General features: G+C 31.9%; 1 protein-coding gene across 1 annotated transcript in view; it reads right to left on the bottom strand.

The window, feature by feature from the left end:
• The window catches only part of SEMA3A (semaphorin 3A), a gene marked incomplete at its 3' end in the record, with an annotated part of 192026 nt that overhangs the window by 59904 nt on the left and 113554 nt on the right, over positions 1-18568 (bottom strand). The gene's annotated exons all lie outside the window — the stretch shown is intronic.

Here is an 18568-nt window from a genome sequence, read left to right as displayed (position 1 = left end):
ATAAACACATGCAATTTGCAGCAACATGGATGGAGCTGGAAGGGATCATGCTCAGCAAAATAAGCCAGAAAGAAAAAGAAAAATACCAGATGGTCTCACTCATAGCAGGAATCTAGAAAACTTAAATAAGGGACCAGGAAAAAGAATAACTATAAGAAAGAAAATATCAAAATCAACAAACAACTATGAACCAGAGACACTCTGGGGGTTGGGGGGTGGGGAAAGGAGGAAATGGGGTCAAAATATGGGGGTTGTAATTGTATGGGGAATACACGAATAAAATTTAAATTAAAAAACCAAAAAAAACCAAAATTCAGTTTGTTTCCACTCATCTTCTAAGTATGTGCTCTTTTGTATTTATTTGTCATAAAAGAAGCGGTTCTTCAATATTTCATGATGAAATTATTTACCTAATATAATACATATTACACTGACTTTTTCACTGATGATTTTGGGAATTGTATGTGTGGTTCTGTTATCTGCAAGTACTCTATGAGAAGCTATTTAGAGGTCTCTGTTTCGTAAAGTTAAATATGAATTAGATATATCCATGTCTTTAGATTTAATTCAGTTACCTCAGTATAATGCTTTTAGGATTTTTTTTTAGTTTTTACTATTTACTCTCTCTTTACTGCAAAAAACTGCAATATCTAGTGATGTTTCCTTGTATTAGACCTGTAGTAAATAATTCATATTATAAATGCACTTATCTCATAATCACAAGCTGTCCTTTTATCCTTTATATTATGTTTTTGAATCAAGTATAAACTACTGTATGATTAGGTTATATGATTTGTTATTTAAGTTCAGATAGAATTTCATGAAGAAATTAAGCTCCAGAGAGAATCTTGTTATTATGTCATAATGGTTAAACACACAACACAACATATATGATAGTTATATTCTTGTATGTAATTATTTGGATCTTGATTTGATTACATATAAAGGCATTGAGGACTTAATATATATCATTTCCAATGAACTTCTATAAAATTGGAAAGGCCTGGGAAAAAGACAACTGTTCTTTTATATTTTATTATTAAAGAGATGTCAACACAAAGGCTAATTGAATGGAATAAGTATAATATGAACCCTTCTCTGTAAAAAAAATCATGAATCCATATTTATAGGGTAATTACAATATTTTGCATAAAATACAAATTGAAAATAACTTGAATTTGATGAAAACCAAGCAACAGACCTTTCTTCCTACATCCAAAGAAAATAAAATTTTCTAGTTAGAAAAGTCATTGCTCCACATAAAAGTAATTTATATGATTTTATTTAATCAATGACTTCACACTAAAGAGAAAATTGGTAGAGGTTCAAGAAACATGGTATTTCCTAACTCACCTCATTTTAAATTAGAGCACGTTTTTCTTCCCTTTGCCAGAAAGTTCATCAAATTTTGTAGACAGCATGCTTACTCTGCTTTATTAAATGAGATGAAACAAATGCATTTAACTGTGGTGTCTGATTTATTTTTTAAAAGTTTCAGGGCTTAAGAGTGGAGCTAAAAAAAAAAAAACCTTCATACTGCAGAGATATAATACAGGCATGATATAAATCTTTCTGAAAAGTAAGAAAAACATACCAGTGCCTACTATTGACTCCTTCCACAATCCATAGTAATATCTTACTCATTGATATGATTTAAAATGAGAAATATATATAATTAAAATGCATTTCATAGAAATGCTGTTGGTAACAGAAATACTTTTGGAAAACAATTATATTAAGAAAATGAGAACACAGGTCTCAGACTATGAGAAAAAAATTGCAAGACACATCCAATAAAGGGCTGTTATCTAGAATATGCAAACACTTAAAAATCATTAAATAAAAAAATGAACAACTCAATTAAAAAGTAGACCCACGACCTTAACAGACATCTCATGCAAGAAGGTTCACATAAGCATATGAAAAGATGCTCCATATCAAATGTCATTAGGAAAATATAAATTAGAAAAATGAGAAGCCCTGATACACCTATTAGAAGGGTCAAGATCAACTATGTGTAGCAACATTGATTGCCAATTGGAATGCAAAATGACACAGCCACCTTGAAAGAGAGTTTGGATTTTCTTTTTCTTTTAGATTTATTTGTATGCATACAAGAGCTGGGGTACAGACCAGAGATGTGGGGGGTTGAGAGGATTCAGCAGAGACAGAGTGGAGAACAGAACAGGCAGACTGACTGAAATACACTGCTGAGGGGAGCAGTGGGAGAGTCAGGAGAGGTCTACTGCGCCATGTGGGTAGCTCCCTGGCAGGGGAGCGAACTCATGCTGCAGTGGCTGTGGTTATCTTCATAGGTTGCGTCTTAACCCCCTGCACCATCAGGGAGGCCCAAGTTTGGCATTTTCTTATAAAACTAGCATACTCTTATCATGTAAACCAGCAATTTTCCTGCTTGGTGTTCACTCAAAGGAGTTTAAAAAATTATATCCATAAAAACACCTGCACACAGTCATTTATAGAAGTTTTTTTTTTTTCTCAAAATTGTCAGAACTTGGAAGCCACCAAAATGTGCTTCAGTAGGTGAATAAAGGAATAAACTGCAGTGAATCTAGACAATGGGATATTATTCAGAGCTAAGAAGAAATGTGCTATTAAGTCATGAAAAAATATGGAATAAAAATACATGCACATTACAAAGTGAAATAATTCAATATGAAAAGGCTATATATACTATCTAATAATGACTTCAGCACATTCTGGAGAAGGCAAAAGTATGAAGACAGTAAAAAGATAAGTATTTGCCAAGGGTTAGTAGGTTGGAAAGAATGAAGAGGTTGAGCATAGAGGATTCTGAGGTGAGGGAAACTACTCCATATGATTCTATAATAGTGCAGACATGTCTTTAAGTTTATCCAAACCCATAAGATGTAAGGTAGCAATAATGAACCTGAATGTTAACTATGTAATTTGGGTTAAAATGATGTGTCAGTGAAGCTTCATCAACTGAAACAACAGTAACACTCTGGGACTGGGGCAGGGATGTTGACAGTGGGGATGCTATGCTTGAATGGGAATATGTTTATGTGGGGAATCACTCTGTAGCTTCTGCTTAATTTTGCTATGGGCCTCACTAAAAAATCTTTTACTAAAAACAATTGTATTAACATACTAACTGAATTAATAGCATACTTCTATGTATTAAAATTTTTAATTGGAGTTCAACACTTCCTAATTTATCGTAAGAAAATTTATATTATTTGTAGGTAACATCTTTTAACTAATCAGAAAAAGTAGTTTTTCTTATTTCCCAACATTAAGCACAGTAAAGCATTAAGATAATCGAGATATTCCTTCCTTGTCATATTAGAAATGATTTCAAATATTTATTTGGATAATTTGGATACTCATCACTGTATTTATTTCTAGTTTCCCTTTTTTGTCTGATATTGTTATTGGTAAAGTTATAATTCCTTATAACTTGAAAGACTTGAAAACCTTTTCTATCCTTTTCTAAGTTCTGAGCTATTTCAGGAAGGATTCATACAATTTTCCCACCCACATATTTTATACATAATTCAAAGTTAAGTTGAAAGCTTGAAATTTTGTCCACAAACTACTGAGCAATAAAAAAATAAAAGCAAATAAGCATTACCAATTTAATTTTTACTGCTATCTTATCTTAAAATTTAGGTGTACATCCTTTGTATAGATGATGAAACTGGTATTTATAAATTTCAGTAAAAGTTCTATTTGGAAAAAAAGTCAATTTTCATCTAATCATAAAATTTAGTTTGCCAAAAATTTCTGACTATATAATCTCACTAAATATATTTATTCTGAAATAAAACAAAATCAATTTTAAAAAAGAAGTGAGAATGTTTTTTTGATATTTGCCCATTTCCTCAGGCATGCTAATAGTTAAAGTCCTCATTCAAGAACTGGCTTTGATAGAAGGTTTTTCCCCTGCAGTTGCCTCTGTTTAGGATTTGGTTCCAGGGAAAAGGAAATACCTATAAGAATATGGCTTGACTCTTAAATAATGATTTAAGGATGACAGAAGATTTAGGTCCTTTTATTTGACACAGACCCTTGGCAATTTTTTAATAACATGAACGTTATTATAGTTAGAAACTAATTATCCTGATTGCAACACCAGTGGAGCTTCAGCATTTCTATCATCCTCTGGTCAGAAAATGTTCTCAAAATGCCGGGAATTCAGGATTTCTTGAAAGAAGAAAAACATGTTCAACTGCGATATAATTACCAGTTTCTATGGTTTTTGTTCTTAAGAGACAATAAAAACTAGTTTTGATTCTTACAAATGTTTAATTATGTGGGGAAGGAAATTCAAGACAGAAAAGAAGATAATTTATAGTATAATTTTCAAAGTAATTAGAATTTTAGAAAACAATTTTCGAAAACAATGCTTATTACACATTCTATTTAAGATCTTGTTATCATTTAAGAAATAATTCAAGTTTAACATTATCTACTCTCCTAATCTTAATATACTGAAAAGAAATAATTCTTATTTTAACAACGCATACATTGTTTACTTTGAGCTTTTTTTGTGAACTAAGAAAGTTGTTATATTAACATGAAATTTCAAGTTCATATCAAAAATTTGTTTTTATATATAAGATATAAAATCATCATAAAACCATATTACATACCCATAATGAAAAACAAACAAATTAGGTATTCAACACAATATTTGAAGTTGTAGCACAGAATGTATAATTTAGGATTTTAAATTTGGGTTCTATTCAGTTTCTTTGCACTAAAAATCTACCCAGCTTTTCTTTACTGGATGCTTATGATAAGCAAAAAAATGTTTACAGGGAAATAGTACTCAATTATAACAAATTTTAAATACTGTATTACTGTATTGCTATCCAATTCGTTATTGAAAGTACTATTTTTAGTCCTCCTGTAGCAAAGGGCATAACTAATTCATATTAACTTGTTCTAAAAATATATATTTTTAATGACTTGAGTCTACTTTGGATCCTAGAAATCACCAAGTGCACCATTTTTTTTATTTATTTTTAACATTTCACAGGACATGTAGTTGTGGGAGATTTTGTGTGTTATCATAAAGGTGCTAGCTGCTGTACTAATCTGACACTGTCTCAGTAGAATAATTTAAGCAGTATAAAGTGGTCTTATTGACAGGTCTTATCAGTGATTGCTGCCGGAAATCCCAACCTACCTGGTCAAAGGATCCACTTAGCTAATGTTTATTTCTCACCAGATTAAATGGAAGTAAAGTCACTAATTTAAGAAGACCGATAATGGAATTACAGAGTTTTTAGTAGAGCACATTGTGAGCAGTAAATTAAATCTAAGTAATGAACACATACACATTCTTGCATGCCAGTGTAAATTTAAGTTGGGATATAAGATATAAGGTAGAATGGAAAAGCCATTATGTCTATATTTTTCTTCTTTGATGTAGAATAGTTTTATAGTTTCGTTAAATTCTTAGATTTTAATGTAGGATCTTGAATGAGTTCAAATATTGATTCAGTAGGTGTGGGTGAGCCCGAGATTCTGCATTTCTAACAAGCTCCAAGGGAACCACATTCTACTAGTCCAAGGGCAAAATCTTTAGTGACATGGGTTTATACTAGCTAAGTACTCAGTAATTTAAGTGATGTATGAATTATACAACTCACTGTATGAACCACTTTAATAGGATCTTTTAACTTTGGCACCTCTTTACTTTTAAAAAATACATGCTTACTTCCAAAAGACTATCTCTTACTTGACAAATATTTCCTACATGTAAAATCTTTTGCAAAGATCAAAACTTTGCAAATTTAAAAAGGTAAATGCTGAAATGAACATATTAGGGGTTTAGAAGATATGCATGTAGTCTCAGTTTTCACTCAGAAGTAGGTAACTAATAACCTCTTATGGGCTGCTTAAATTTTATTACCTTCAGTTTTCTATTTCACAGAGTTTGGGGGAGGATGAAGTGGTTTTATAGCAAGCACTTTGAAGAATACAGAACACTACCCAAATATTGGATTTCAGCTGTTCGTTATTATTTTAATTATTTCTCTCTATAAGGAGACCAATTTTTCAAATCATTGCTTTGTTAATTTAAAAGGTAATTATTGATTTGTTATAAAAATGACTATTTAATTCCAGTCATACACATTATTGCCCAAGGGGACTTTTAGAATATATAAGACGCCTCCACCATCAACTGTGCTTTGGCATGCAGCATAGATCTGCACAGGAAAAATTAAGACTAAAAAATTCTCCTGAAAGGGGAACATTACTTTAATTATTAAAACTTTCAAATATTCAGTGTAATAGCACTAAATGTCATAGCATTTACAGTGTGATGGATTCAACTGAAAATTGCTGTGATGCCTAAAATCAATTTCTGGTCTTTGTTCAGTGCAGGCACTCCATTAACCCATTCCTTTTTTTTTTTTTTCATTCTTTTCTGTAATTTTCTGCTTTAAGAACTATTGTATATTTTGAGTGATAATACAGAGCTGTTTCCATAGATACCTAATCAAGATGAATAGTAAAGTTGCTTTCTAAATCAATTTGACTTTCAGCTTCATCTGCAAGAAGTATAGACTGTCTCATTTTAATAACATGAAGAAATGGTTACTAAGCTCTTTAATAGAGATTAAACTTAAGTTAGTTTTACTTTCCAGTGAACCTACTATTTCTATGCTTTTTTATGAAGTAACTAAATTTATCTAAATCCAGTATTGGTGAACTAAATATCCTGTGTTTATTACATTTATCTATTATTACACGATAAATTGTTAGGCCGTATACAAGAAATAATATATATATATATATATATATATATATATATACACATTAGCCAAAACAGCAAAGTAAACCTCTTCATCTTTTTAAATAATATTGAACAAGAGGGTACTGGGAACAAGCAAAATGGATTCCTGAGATGGATTCACTCTATGAATAGAAGGCACATTAAAAATATGATGATACTACCTCCCCAGTGGTGCAGCAGGTTGAGCACAGTGCTGTGAAGCTGTCTGCAGTCTCTGCAGTGTGGGTTCGATTCCTGGCCCCGGCCAGTGAGCTACCTACATGGCATGGCAGACCTCTCCTGTCTCGCCCGCTGCTCCCCTCAGCAGTGTTTTTGGTCGTCTGCCTATTGGGCTCCCTGCTCTGTCTCTGGTGAATTCTCTTACCCTCCTGTGCCTCTGGCCTGTACTCCAGTTATTGTATAAATAAAAATAAATCTTAAAAATACTTAAAAACATTAAAAAAATAATGATAGCAGATGACTGACAGATGTAATAAAACATAACAATTAAAAATCACTATGCACTTCGCTTCTTTAAATTAAAGGGAAGGTAGTATAACTATTGATATGTACAAATTCTATAGCAAATAGTTTTCAATTACTTAAGAAAATAAAAGTTACCTAAGGGAAATATTTTGAATACATGTTTTGAAGCTCTTATTCGATTATTGCTTTAAATAACTGAACTAGAAATTAAAATCTTAATACAAAATGAAACACATAGAAAATAACTATCAAGGACCATGATTATAGTTAATGATTAATTTGTTATTTTTTATGTGTGGTTTTTAAAGCTTAGAAACCAGTTGAAGAAATCTTACTATCCTTTTATTACACAACATCTCAGGACATATGCTTAAACTCCTGAATATTAAAGAATGTTGTTTCTAGTTTCTCCCCTGACCTGACTCTTTCTCTCTAACCACCAATCTTTTTTTCATCTCATTATTTTGGGAAAACATCCCTTCTCAAAATTTCTTTATAATTGGAATATATGCCAATAAAATGCCTATACAGTCACACTATCTATAAGCAATATACAGTTTTTTTGTGTGACAACTGATTGCAGTTTTTTTCCCTCAAAATGTAACAAGAATTGGTTTCTAATGTTAAGTATGTGAATCAATAGAGGGACTAGCTAACTCTACCATGGCTATCTATCATAACTCAATATATAAAAGTATCTGATCAATATGCCATATATATTAAATTTACACAATGTTACATGTGAAATCTATATCAAGAAAGGATTTTAAATTTCATGTTTTTTTTTTTTTTTTTAGCAGTTTCCTTCCAAATAGAGGATAGTTTTTTAAAGTATCTTTCCTCTTTATGGCTACCTGTTTTCATATTCCAGAAAATATTTGAGTTTCAAATAGGAGTCATACTAGCAACAACTAACTCGGCTTCTTCCACTACATTTAATTGTATTAGAGAATTTTCATTTTGCTATTTTTTCACAATAGTCTTTTTTTAAGATTTATTTATTTATACAAGAATTGGGGTACAGGTCAGATGTGTGGGAGGGTGAGAGAATTCACCAGAGACAAAGCAGGGAACAGAACAGGCAGACTGACGAAATACACTGCTGAGAGGAGCAGAGGGTGAGACAGGAGGTCTGCCACGCCATGTGGGTTGCTCAATGGTTGGTGGGGATCGAACTGGCACTGTAGAGGCTGCAGACAGCTTCACAGCACTGAGCTCAACTGCCTGCGCCCCCATGGAGGCCCTTCATAATATTCTTTACTAACATACCAGCAACAGTTTTTGCTAACAAACTGTGATCCTTCTCAGGATGAAGACTTTAGGAAATCATGGGTGGCATGCAGGCAATAATATAAATGGAGATGCAGCACATGTGCACAAAATCAAGATGACAAAATGAGTCTTCACCATAATAAATTTAGTGGTGATTTTGCAAATCTACAGGGGATGGCCAACTTCTTTGTTGGCACTGCCTTGACTGCATTGCTACTGAATGACTTCTACACTACACAGCACCAAAGCTGACCCAGATAAAAGCTAGACATTGTTTTTCTACTTCCTGCTGCCATATTCTTAATTCTAAGCAAACATTTTAATTGCCTTCTACAAGTTGCTCTCATTCAGGAATTAGAAATAAAGAAGGATGCAAAGAAGGATATAATTGGACTTGTAGTATATACATGTAGTATATACATGTCAATCTTCAATGATGAACATCTGAGACTCATATAATGTTATAATGCGATGTTACTTCAAACACACACACACACAAACACACACACACAAGCACATACACACACACACCCCAGAATAAAAGAGAAATAAACATAGATATAAGAGTAGTTAGGAAAAAACTTGAAATTCACATTTTTTTGATTCACTAACAGAAATATATCATAATTTTAATAATTTGGGTTCCATCTGGTTGATCAGAGTTGGTTATATTAAGCTTGATTTCTATGAAGAATGCGTCTTTTCTCCTTTATTGATTTGAAAGAAATCATCGGAAAAAATACATTAGGAAAGTAAATCATTAGCCTTCTTATGTCAAAGAGTACTATGCCACTAATTTAAGAATCTCTTTTATTAAAATACGTAATATGATTACTACAAGCACCTGCAAATCATTAATCAACAATGCCCTTTACTTTGTTGGTTCACACTAGCTCTTTAAGTGCACATTTTACAATTTGGTTTATCTATATGACTATATTTCTCTTTACCCCCAAATGAGTAAAATTTTGTAGTAATTCATGTGCTAATTCAGATAGTAATTCATTTTTTATGACTTATAAGATTGCTTTCTTGTTGTATACCATGTATACCATGTTGTAAAACATGGGAGTAATTTGTTCTTTTATTGTTTAATGTATTTAGAAAACACATTTGGTAAGGGCCGATTACATGTTAAGCAATTAAGTTGTAGCTATCAATTTAATATTAGCCTAGGGATTACTTACTATTCAGAATCATAACACAACTTGCAAGTCTAAAACACAACACACTGGTTGTAATTTAAATCCTAATATATAGTAAGCAGAAAAGGCAGTGTGGATCCCAAAGGGAAAGAAATAAATTTGTGATCACCAATTTCTCATACACTTTCATGATAGGATTTTACAAATGTATAAATGGAATAGCTCTTTGATATAATGACACCCTGCCCTCTTTCTGAATTACTAATCAAATGAGCAAAAGTGATTATTTGGATTTATATGAATGTAGACATATTTATAAATATATTCAAAAGACACATTTGTGATGGATTCTTTATGCTATCAGCCTCATTAAATCTGAAAATAGACATCAAGTAAAATAAATTAATAAAACTGTGATTCTGATAATTAAAAAATGTGTACTCATTAATTTCTGAAATTACTACCAGAAATAAATGATAGTTTTGAAATCCATATCTTTATTTTTGAATAAATATTTAAAAAATTATATAGTGCCACAGAAGTGATGTGATGATCTGAAAGCGCCACAGGAAATTGAAAGATTGCAGAGAACAGGGTGTGGGAGGCAGGGGCTTTGATTTTTTTCTTGTCTAGTTTCTTAAATCATATAGTGGCATGAACATATCTAACTTGAAAATATTCCTATTTAAGGGCAGTTAAGCACAATTAAATCTTTCTTCACATTATCTGGAATACATTTTTAAGGCTCTTTTTCTGGATAACATTTTACAAAATATCTAGTTGATACATGAAGATTACAACATCTTAATGCCTTTTGTTATACATTAAGTAACAGTGGTAAGTATGTTACTAAGTCTTAAAGCTATTTTTCCTTTTCTTTAAGTGAAGGGATGATAGATTTAGTTTCATCAAAACGTATAGGCAATGTTAGGCAAGAAATCCTGTGTATACAGAATATGTATAGACATCAGTCTATGGGTGGACATAAATCACTATCACTTTATGTCATCTTGTTTTCTTTAATCATTTTCCTAGAAATATGTGGCTGTTCATTTAAGCTTGAGTGTGCATTTTAGCACATTTTAGTAACTTGATACATTTAGGTATTTCTGTTGTTCCATTCTTTAAAATTCATATTCTATACTATGAAATCAGTTATCATCACCTGAGTTGTAACTTTTTTGTATTAGTAATAGTAGTTCTTTTCCCAAATACATTATATGAACTTAAACATGGTCCTAATAACAAGCGAACAGGGATGCAACTGCGATTATGTCCACTTGAAACAAGGGGAAGTTGAGCTCAGAGTGGCATCAGCACTGACTTCTGCAGTTGTTAGCGAAGTGTCCACATCAGGCAGTGGAGCGTAACACAGACTGCCATGCTCCTAATCATCACACTGAAAATTAGACATTGTCTTGCATGAAAAAAAAAAAAAAAACAACTTAAAAGCTAAATCATGATACACCAGGATACTTGATTTTCCTTAAGTCATTCATGCAGTCAATGTCTTTTTAAACACTATATTGGAAAAGCTCTAATAAAGAATTAACCCAATGGTTTCTTTAAGCTATGAGTACTGCACTTTCTAGAGCTAAGGTGACACTTATATAAACACATTTTACTGAAATTTAGCCTTGGTTCATCATTTCACTGCTTTATCTGCTAACTTTATTAAGCTACCGTTTATAAACTGCTTTACTACTAAAACTAAGTACTTTATATATTGTTGATGCATTAAGTACTCCAGAAATGAGAGTGGTTATCAATTAAAAATATAAAATAGATTGAGAGAAGATTAAGATTAGCAAACATAAGCTTCAGCTCACTGTATTAATTTGTAAACCATGCATTGTGTATCTTGTACAAAACAGGCACACAGTGACCACAATTATTACCTGCATGTACCATATTATCAGTCACTACTGTAATAATGCCATACAGACTATCTCATGAGTTCTCAGAAAAATGGTATAACCCTTTTTCCTAAACCATAATGGCTGATAAAAATAAATAAATAATCTCCAAGTTCATGTAGGCAGTAGGTGGGAGACATTGGATCCGAATTCAGACAATTTAAAATTGTCTGCAAAGCAGATTAATGGAAGAGTTTATTATTTGGTACATCCTAGAGTGTCTGTAAGGAAAAATGACAGGTCCTGTGATAGAGAAAAACAAAACAAAAGCAAGCAAGCAAGCAAAGAAACAAAAAACATGGATCTATGTGTTCTTAGGATGCAAAAGTAGGAAAGATTAAAATCCATTTGGAGAATAGTACAGTTAAATGAAAAAAGAGAACAAAGTTGAGGACCACCAACTCATGTATGATAGTGTTTAATATAGGAAGGGTCACTTAAAGGACTTACAGGGAGTCAAACCTGGATTCAATTCACTTGTAACTGGGAGACATAAATGATTTTTGAATGGGAGAGTATGTGAGAACAAAGAGAGTTGTATTTAGGGAGTCATCTGTCAATGTTATCTAAAAAAGAAACATTTACAGGCCTTGCTATAGTAGGTAATCTTAAAAAAAAATAAGCACAATTTATTGACTAAAATAATTTTTAATTATCAAAAGCTATATTTATTGTGAACTTGAAGACAGCATTTTTTTAGGCATTCTTAGCTGATATGATATTTGTAAAAAAATAGAATATATACTCTCATGAGTTAACATTTCTCTTTGATTCAGGTTTAGTTTTATAGCAAAACTAAAGAAACTTCACAAAATATTGCAGTAAATATATTAAATAGTTTATCAACATAAAAATTCAGGCTACTATATAACGTGCTTTTTTTTCATTTAGATATCATCATATTAGCTGTAACAAAAACCTTCTAGTCTGGAAGTAAAAGTATTTGTGTTAGGTAAACATTTAATAATATTGCAAATTCATTCCTTCCATTTAGAGGATTAGAATGTAACAAGTGTGTTTTTTTTTTTTTCATTTTTTTTTCATTTTTTTTTTTTTTGGTCAAAACTATCCACACTATTAAAATTCAATGGCATCACTTCCCATCATTCAGCTTTATCTGGCTAAAATCCTTTAATTCCCCAGCTCCTGCTGTTGGGGAGCTCTAGGCTCATCACACTTAACCTCTGCCTAGGCATCTAAGAAAAGAATTTGTTTCAGTCCATTCATAGCTTCAATAGTTGAGCAAGCCACACGCAACTGCACACTGGTCTTTTACCCTGAGCACACTAATCTGATTGTTTTTCCACTCTACAAACTCTGGGTCAACAATCAAGCTGCCGCCAGAAACTAATTAATTTGCAAACAGGCTTCTGTTTTCACAGAGGGAAAGCTTTTGAGAGCCATGTCAGAGAGGCCAGTCACACCATGGTTACACGCATTGTCATGGCATCCACTTCTCTGGGTAAATCTCTTGCTTGATGTCACTGCACACATGAACCCAGATTACCCAGTCAGCAGTAAATCCCTATTGAAGCCTACAGAGCTTTGAATGTAGTGAGTCTAGAAGAGGAAATTGGTATAGACAGACTCTGTATTCATGAAATTGATGGCAAGACTAGGGATACAAATGCATGAAATTTCCTAAAAGAAAAAGAGAACTGACTTTAAAGAATATTTTAAGGTCTCATGTCATTTTGGTATATTTTCATGAGCTTTTAATTTAAAAAGTAGGATTATCTTAAGAAACTAGAATATTTACTCGTAAATACTATTTTCCTACACCTACATTCAATGTAGGTTCCTAAATTAGTGCTTCAAACAAAGTCTGTAAAAAATATGCCATAGGTGAGATCTGCATTTTTAGTACATCATTAAAAAATGTTTATAGCATATCCTGACAATATCCTTCAGGTACATTTTCTTAGAGATCTGAAAAAAAGTAAAACACTTTCCAAGAATATTGCCACTAATAAGATAGTATTTATTCCAAAGTTTTATTCATTTTTCCTCATTAGTGCAATAAAATTTCAAACAAAACCAGTTAAAAGTGATTGTTTCCTTAGACAAATGTGACAGAAAATAAGTCCTCAGAAAAGGAAATGGAGTGAAGTTATATTTTGTCAGCTTAGCTCTTTAAAAAATGGCATTAGTGAGTTTATTTAATTTGTCATCATTTAGAGACTAGAATAATTTTATGGTTTATATTTATTTTTTTAAAAAGTAATACACTTGTAGCATCATTCTTTATTAGGATAAATATTTTTCTCGGTAATAGATCCATTTAAAATATATCTGCTAGTCTATATCTATTAGTCTATATCTACCATATCTATATTTGTATTCAAGTATTTAGTTATGGTTCTATTTTAATCCATTAATATTCATGACTCAACATCATTTCAGGGTAAATAACTATCAGTGATATCATTTATTATTTGTGTGACTCTATGCACTAATTCCTCAGAATTTTTAATAGATGAATAAAGTATGTAATACATAGAAGATATAATTCAAAAGTAAAAAAAAATACTGCATCCTTGTTGCTTCTTTCATAGCACACCAAAAGAACATTTGTGTTTGCTATTTTTAATAACGTTTTATTACTATAACTTTGGTTTACAATATTGTATATGCTATTATTTTAACTGAATGATGGTGAGCTTTTAAAACTCTCATATTTCCATAGTGCCACAAAATAAAAGATTTAGGTGGCCTTTCCCTCTAAGGTCAGCAAAATATTACCAATTTATTTAGGTCCAAGGAAAATTCAAAATGGTATCATTTAGAAGTCTGTCATTATACAATGTTAAATGACCCATGTCATTGAATGCTCTGATATAAAGCACACTTCCAAAGAGTGTAGATTAAAATATGATATCAACAGAGTCCACATATAGTGTTGTAAACCAATGTTACCCCAATTAAAAAAAAAAAGATTTGTATAAATGATTTGAGATTAGGTATCTGATACCATGTAATGTTAACTTGTATCCTCATAGGTCATTTGTGGTCTCTTTTCTTGGTTCCATTTTCATGAAAATATATCCTGTGAAGAAATCTGAATCTTTAGAGAACATGAAATATCCTAGAGCATGGCCACAGAGGAAGTTATGTGGATTCCAATAAGGGCAGGCAAGCCTAATGTGAGTGTTACAAGGGAGAGGAAGCCGCGTGATGACTTGCATACCATTTCAATTACAGAAAAAGGCAAGTGGGTTGGCCTATCCACAGGCATGATCCTTTTAGGAAATTCCACTAAAAGAAAACAGGTCTTCCTGAAATGAGTGAGAATGCCTCACACTCCGGGCACTGTAATTAGGTCTGTTTGTGTTCACTGGTCCTTGGCTCTCTCAAGGATCCATGTGGTTTCATGTATTAAACCCGACACTGACAGCCCTTTCACCCTGACTCAAATATAATCACTCACAGAATGAGTATGCCAAAGCTTCCTAAGCATGCTCCACCCAGTGGGAGCAGGGAGAGGATCCAGTGAGAATTCACATTTATTAAGTGCTTACTATCTATGCCAATTACTTCTTGGTACTGGTTTTGTTTTTTTTTTTACACATTACCATGTGATTTTATTTTTTTCTTTCAAAACTATAGGGAGTACATAGTATTATAATCCCATTCAAATAATGGCAAAAAGATGAAACTCTGTCTCACTCTAAAGACTATAGTCTGTCCTCCAAATCATGTAGTATCCTGATATCAGTCTAAGACATAAATGATATTAGAAATAATGTTGATCAAGTGAAAAAATTAAGGGGTTTAGCCATCCATCTATTCTATTCTAATAAGAAATAGGTAGAAGTATTTGTATAATAAATGTTAAGAAATCATTACTATACAGTAAGCCAAAATTAGAATTTCGAGAGAATTTATGAAGTGTATCATGTCAAACACATGCAAGTACATTTTCTGAAATCAAAAGTTGTTCAAATGTGTACCAACTTTAAATTAAGGTTAATATAAGTAATCATTTTAAAAAGCAGTTATGCAATAGAAAGATCACTACATTCCATTTCTTATTTTTAATTCATCTGAAAGCATTACTCATTCCTAATATTTCCTGCTGAAATGAAATTTAACTTAAACCTCTATTGACACTAATAAAATGTAAATTTTATTAATTATAAAAAAGTGAAATGCCATTAAAAATAAAAATATTTCACGATTAAATTCCAGACAATTTTTAATTTTTAATTTTCTTTGCAGGAAAAAATATCACCCAAAATAGGCCAGCTGTTTCTTTAAAAATAATTGAAATGGTTTGAGAAATAGAAAGTAAATCCTGTGCTTGAAATTAATTTTAATTACTTTAAAGACCTTTCAAAGAGTTCCTTGCAAGGTAATTTATTACTTCTGGAAGCACAAAAATTGTGTTTTCTATGCTGATGCCTCAAAACTCATTTACTTTATGCATGGATGTGTAAACAGCGTGTTTCCAATTTTATTCTGGAATAGTATTTAATTTCACAAGGTTTATGAGTCACACAGTCCCTTGATTCTATCTCAAACATGTCGGCATCTTCCATCTTGCAGCAGTTCTGGTTTCTGCACCCTGTCAAATGGATCCTTTGTGCTAATTTGGTAAAATCAGTTCTCATGTTTAGTGTTGAGAGACTGATAACTGAATTCTCAAATGAACTACACATTTGCAGAGATGAAGTACAGAGCTTCATCTGTGGACAATGACTATTTTCCTACAATGTAAATTCTTCAGACTAAGCTGTCAGCATGTGAGTGTGCAACACAAAAGCAGTTTTAACTTGATGACTTTTTTTTTCTTGTAAAGCCATAAAAATGAAATGGATACTGTTATTCTATTTTCTAATGAGATTTTCTTTCTCTTGGAGAGCAAAAGCTTGTATGATCTTTAGAGTTCTTAGTAGATCAAAGTCTCCTTCTTGCTGAATAAAATTTTCCCGCCTACATAAACATTTCAACTTGACAATAGACAAGAGAGCAGCAATGTTGAAAGAGTATTTTTCCCACTAATTCTGCCTTCATATAAAGCAAAGATTTGATAATTTACAGTGGACATTCCAAAATTGTCCTCTGGGATCTGGGAGTTTGGGTCACTCATAGTTTTACACAGACAGCCTTATCATCATTCTGGGACTTCTATTTCCTTGGTGAGGTAATTTCTGAGATGGTCATCTGTGTGTGGTTACCCTTCACTATCCCAGGGGGATGGGGATTTCACTATAAGTGCAATCCTTTTGATTACCACAATGTTTGCACTAAATACCTAATGATCTTTGTATTATCTGCATATACAGGAACAACAATAGAGAAGTGACATCAAACTTACTGGAAACTTGGGAAGATAAAAATATGGAAACTAATAAAACCAACTCTTTTAAAGAGAAAGGACTAGTTAACATTGAAAAATACGGCAGGGAAAGTTGTCAAATAGAGATTGTGGGGGGAAAAATACTATAAAAAGTCTTTTGTGACCACCATAGGAGGTCACTTTCATGGGGTCAAAGTCAGGCTAAAAGTAGCTAAATATGGTGAAACTATTAAGAAGTTGCTACAGAAGTGGTGGACTAGGATGTGGGAACGTCATGGTGTATCATGATTAAAGGAAGAGTTTGGATCAGATAGAAATATAGGTTTTCAGTCCAGGAGAAGAAATTAGTGGTGAATAAAAAAATAAAGACAGCAAAAGAAATGTATGTTGGGTAAATTAATGAAAAAATACCAATGCTATTAAGAGCAAAGGCAGAAGACTCAAACGTGGAAGAGATACACCATTCTCACTAAAACATAAAAAAATAAAGGACAACTGAATATTGTTGTAGGAGGGAGAGTGTAAGCTAATATGAGGCATGCTTTATGTTTTGAAGAGTCACTATAAAGGATGGGCTATATCAGAACAAAGATGATCACACATACATAGTGGTATCATTAACTTTCAGTGAGGTTAAATGGCAGAGGTGTGAATTTTCTCTCAAATTCAATAAAACTCAGAGATGATTTGATGAATTTGGGGGTGCTCCAGAAAGGTGGAACAAACAAATGTGGAAGAAGTTCAAAATCTGGGATAATTGAGCATTTAACTGAGAAGATAGACTGCAAAACCATGATAGTCATCCTCATTGATCAGGAGTGTAAATCCAGCATAAAATTCATGTATGGGCAATTAGGGACTAATACACATTATTTTGTTACAAAAATCTCGAAGGCAGATATAAGTGGAGGTAATTATTTTATAATAAACATATCATGGTAATATTGTGGGAACCATTATTAAAATCTCTGATGAATGTACATGTAAGTAATAAAAATAAAACGAATTCTGCATAGAACAATATGTATGAGCCATTTCATTCAAAATCTAAATGAAACAGTATTCATTTATTTTAGGTATAAATATTTCTACATTTTCTCTTATACTAAATTTATTTATATGTTAATAAAGAGAAAGAGTAAAAAAATATATCTACTTGATCAAGTAATGAAGTTAGTGCCTGAAGTTTAGAAACTAGGTTTTTGTTCCAAATCTTCTACTACTAAGTTAGATTTTTATCTCACTTAAAAATTAGTCTAATTTCCATACCTATAAATTGGAAAAGAGGATTTTAGAAAGGTGAAGGTAAAATCAAGTGAAATGATATTAAAGTCCTTTGAAATTTTAAAAATATTTCCAATGTGATGTGGCCGTTCTACATTTAAAAACAAAAAACAACTTTCACTAACCTTTATTATGTTCTCAAGGCAATATAAGTGTTGTGGAAAAAAAAATACTACATCCTGAGAGCTGTTTGATGTCCTTATAAGACAAGGTTGTTAAGTCATCTTATCTTTTTCCATTACTTCCTTTCCGTAGTTCTAACACAGACCTATTTTTTTCCATAGTTAACTACTGAGAAACTTTAATTTTGGAACAAAGCAAATACTTTCCTGAATTTTTAATCTCTTTTCTTTTTTTGCCCAACTTTCTCACACCCAGTCATGAAGTCACCACCATG

Source organism: Talpa europaea, assembly GCF_964194135.1.
Source record: "Talpa europaea genome assembly, chromosome: 3".
In the NCBI taxonomy this organism is placed as follows: Eukaryota; Metazoa; Chordata; class Mammalia; order Eulipotyphla; family Talpidae; genus Talpa; species Talpa europaea.
This window is presented reverse-complemented; position numbering and strand designations above follow the sequence as displayed.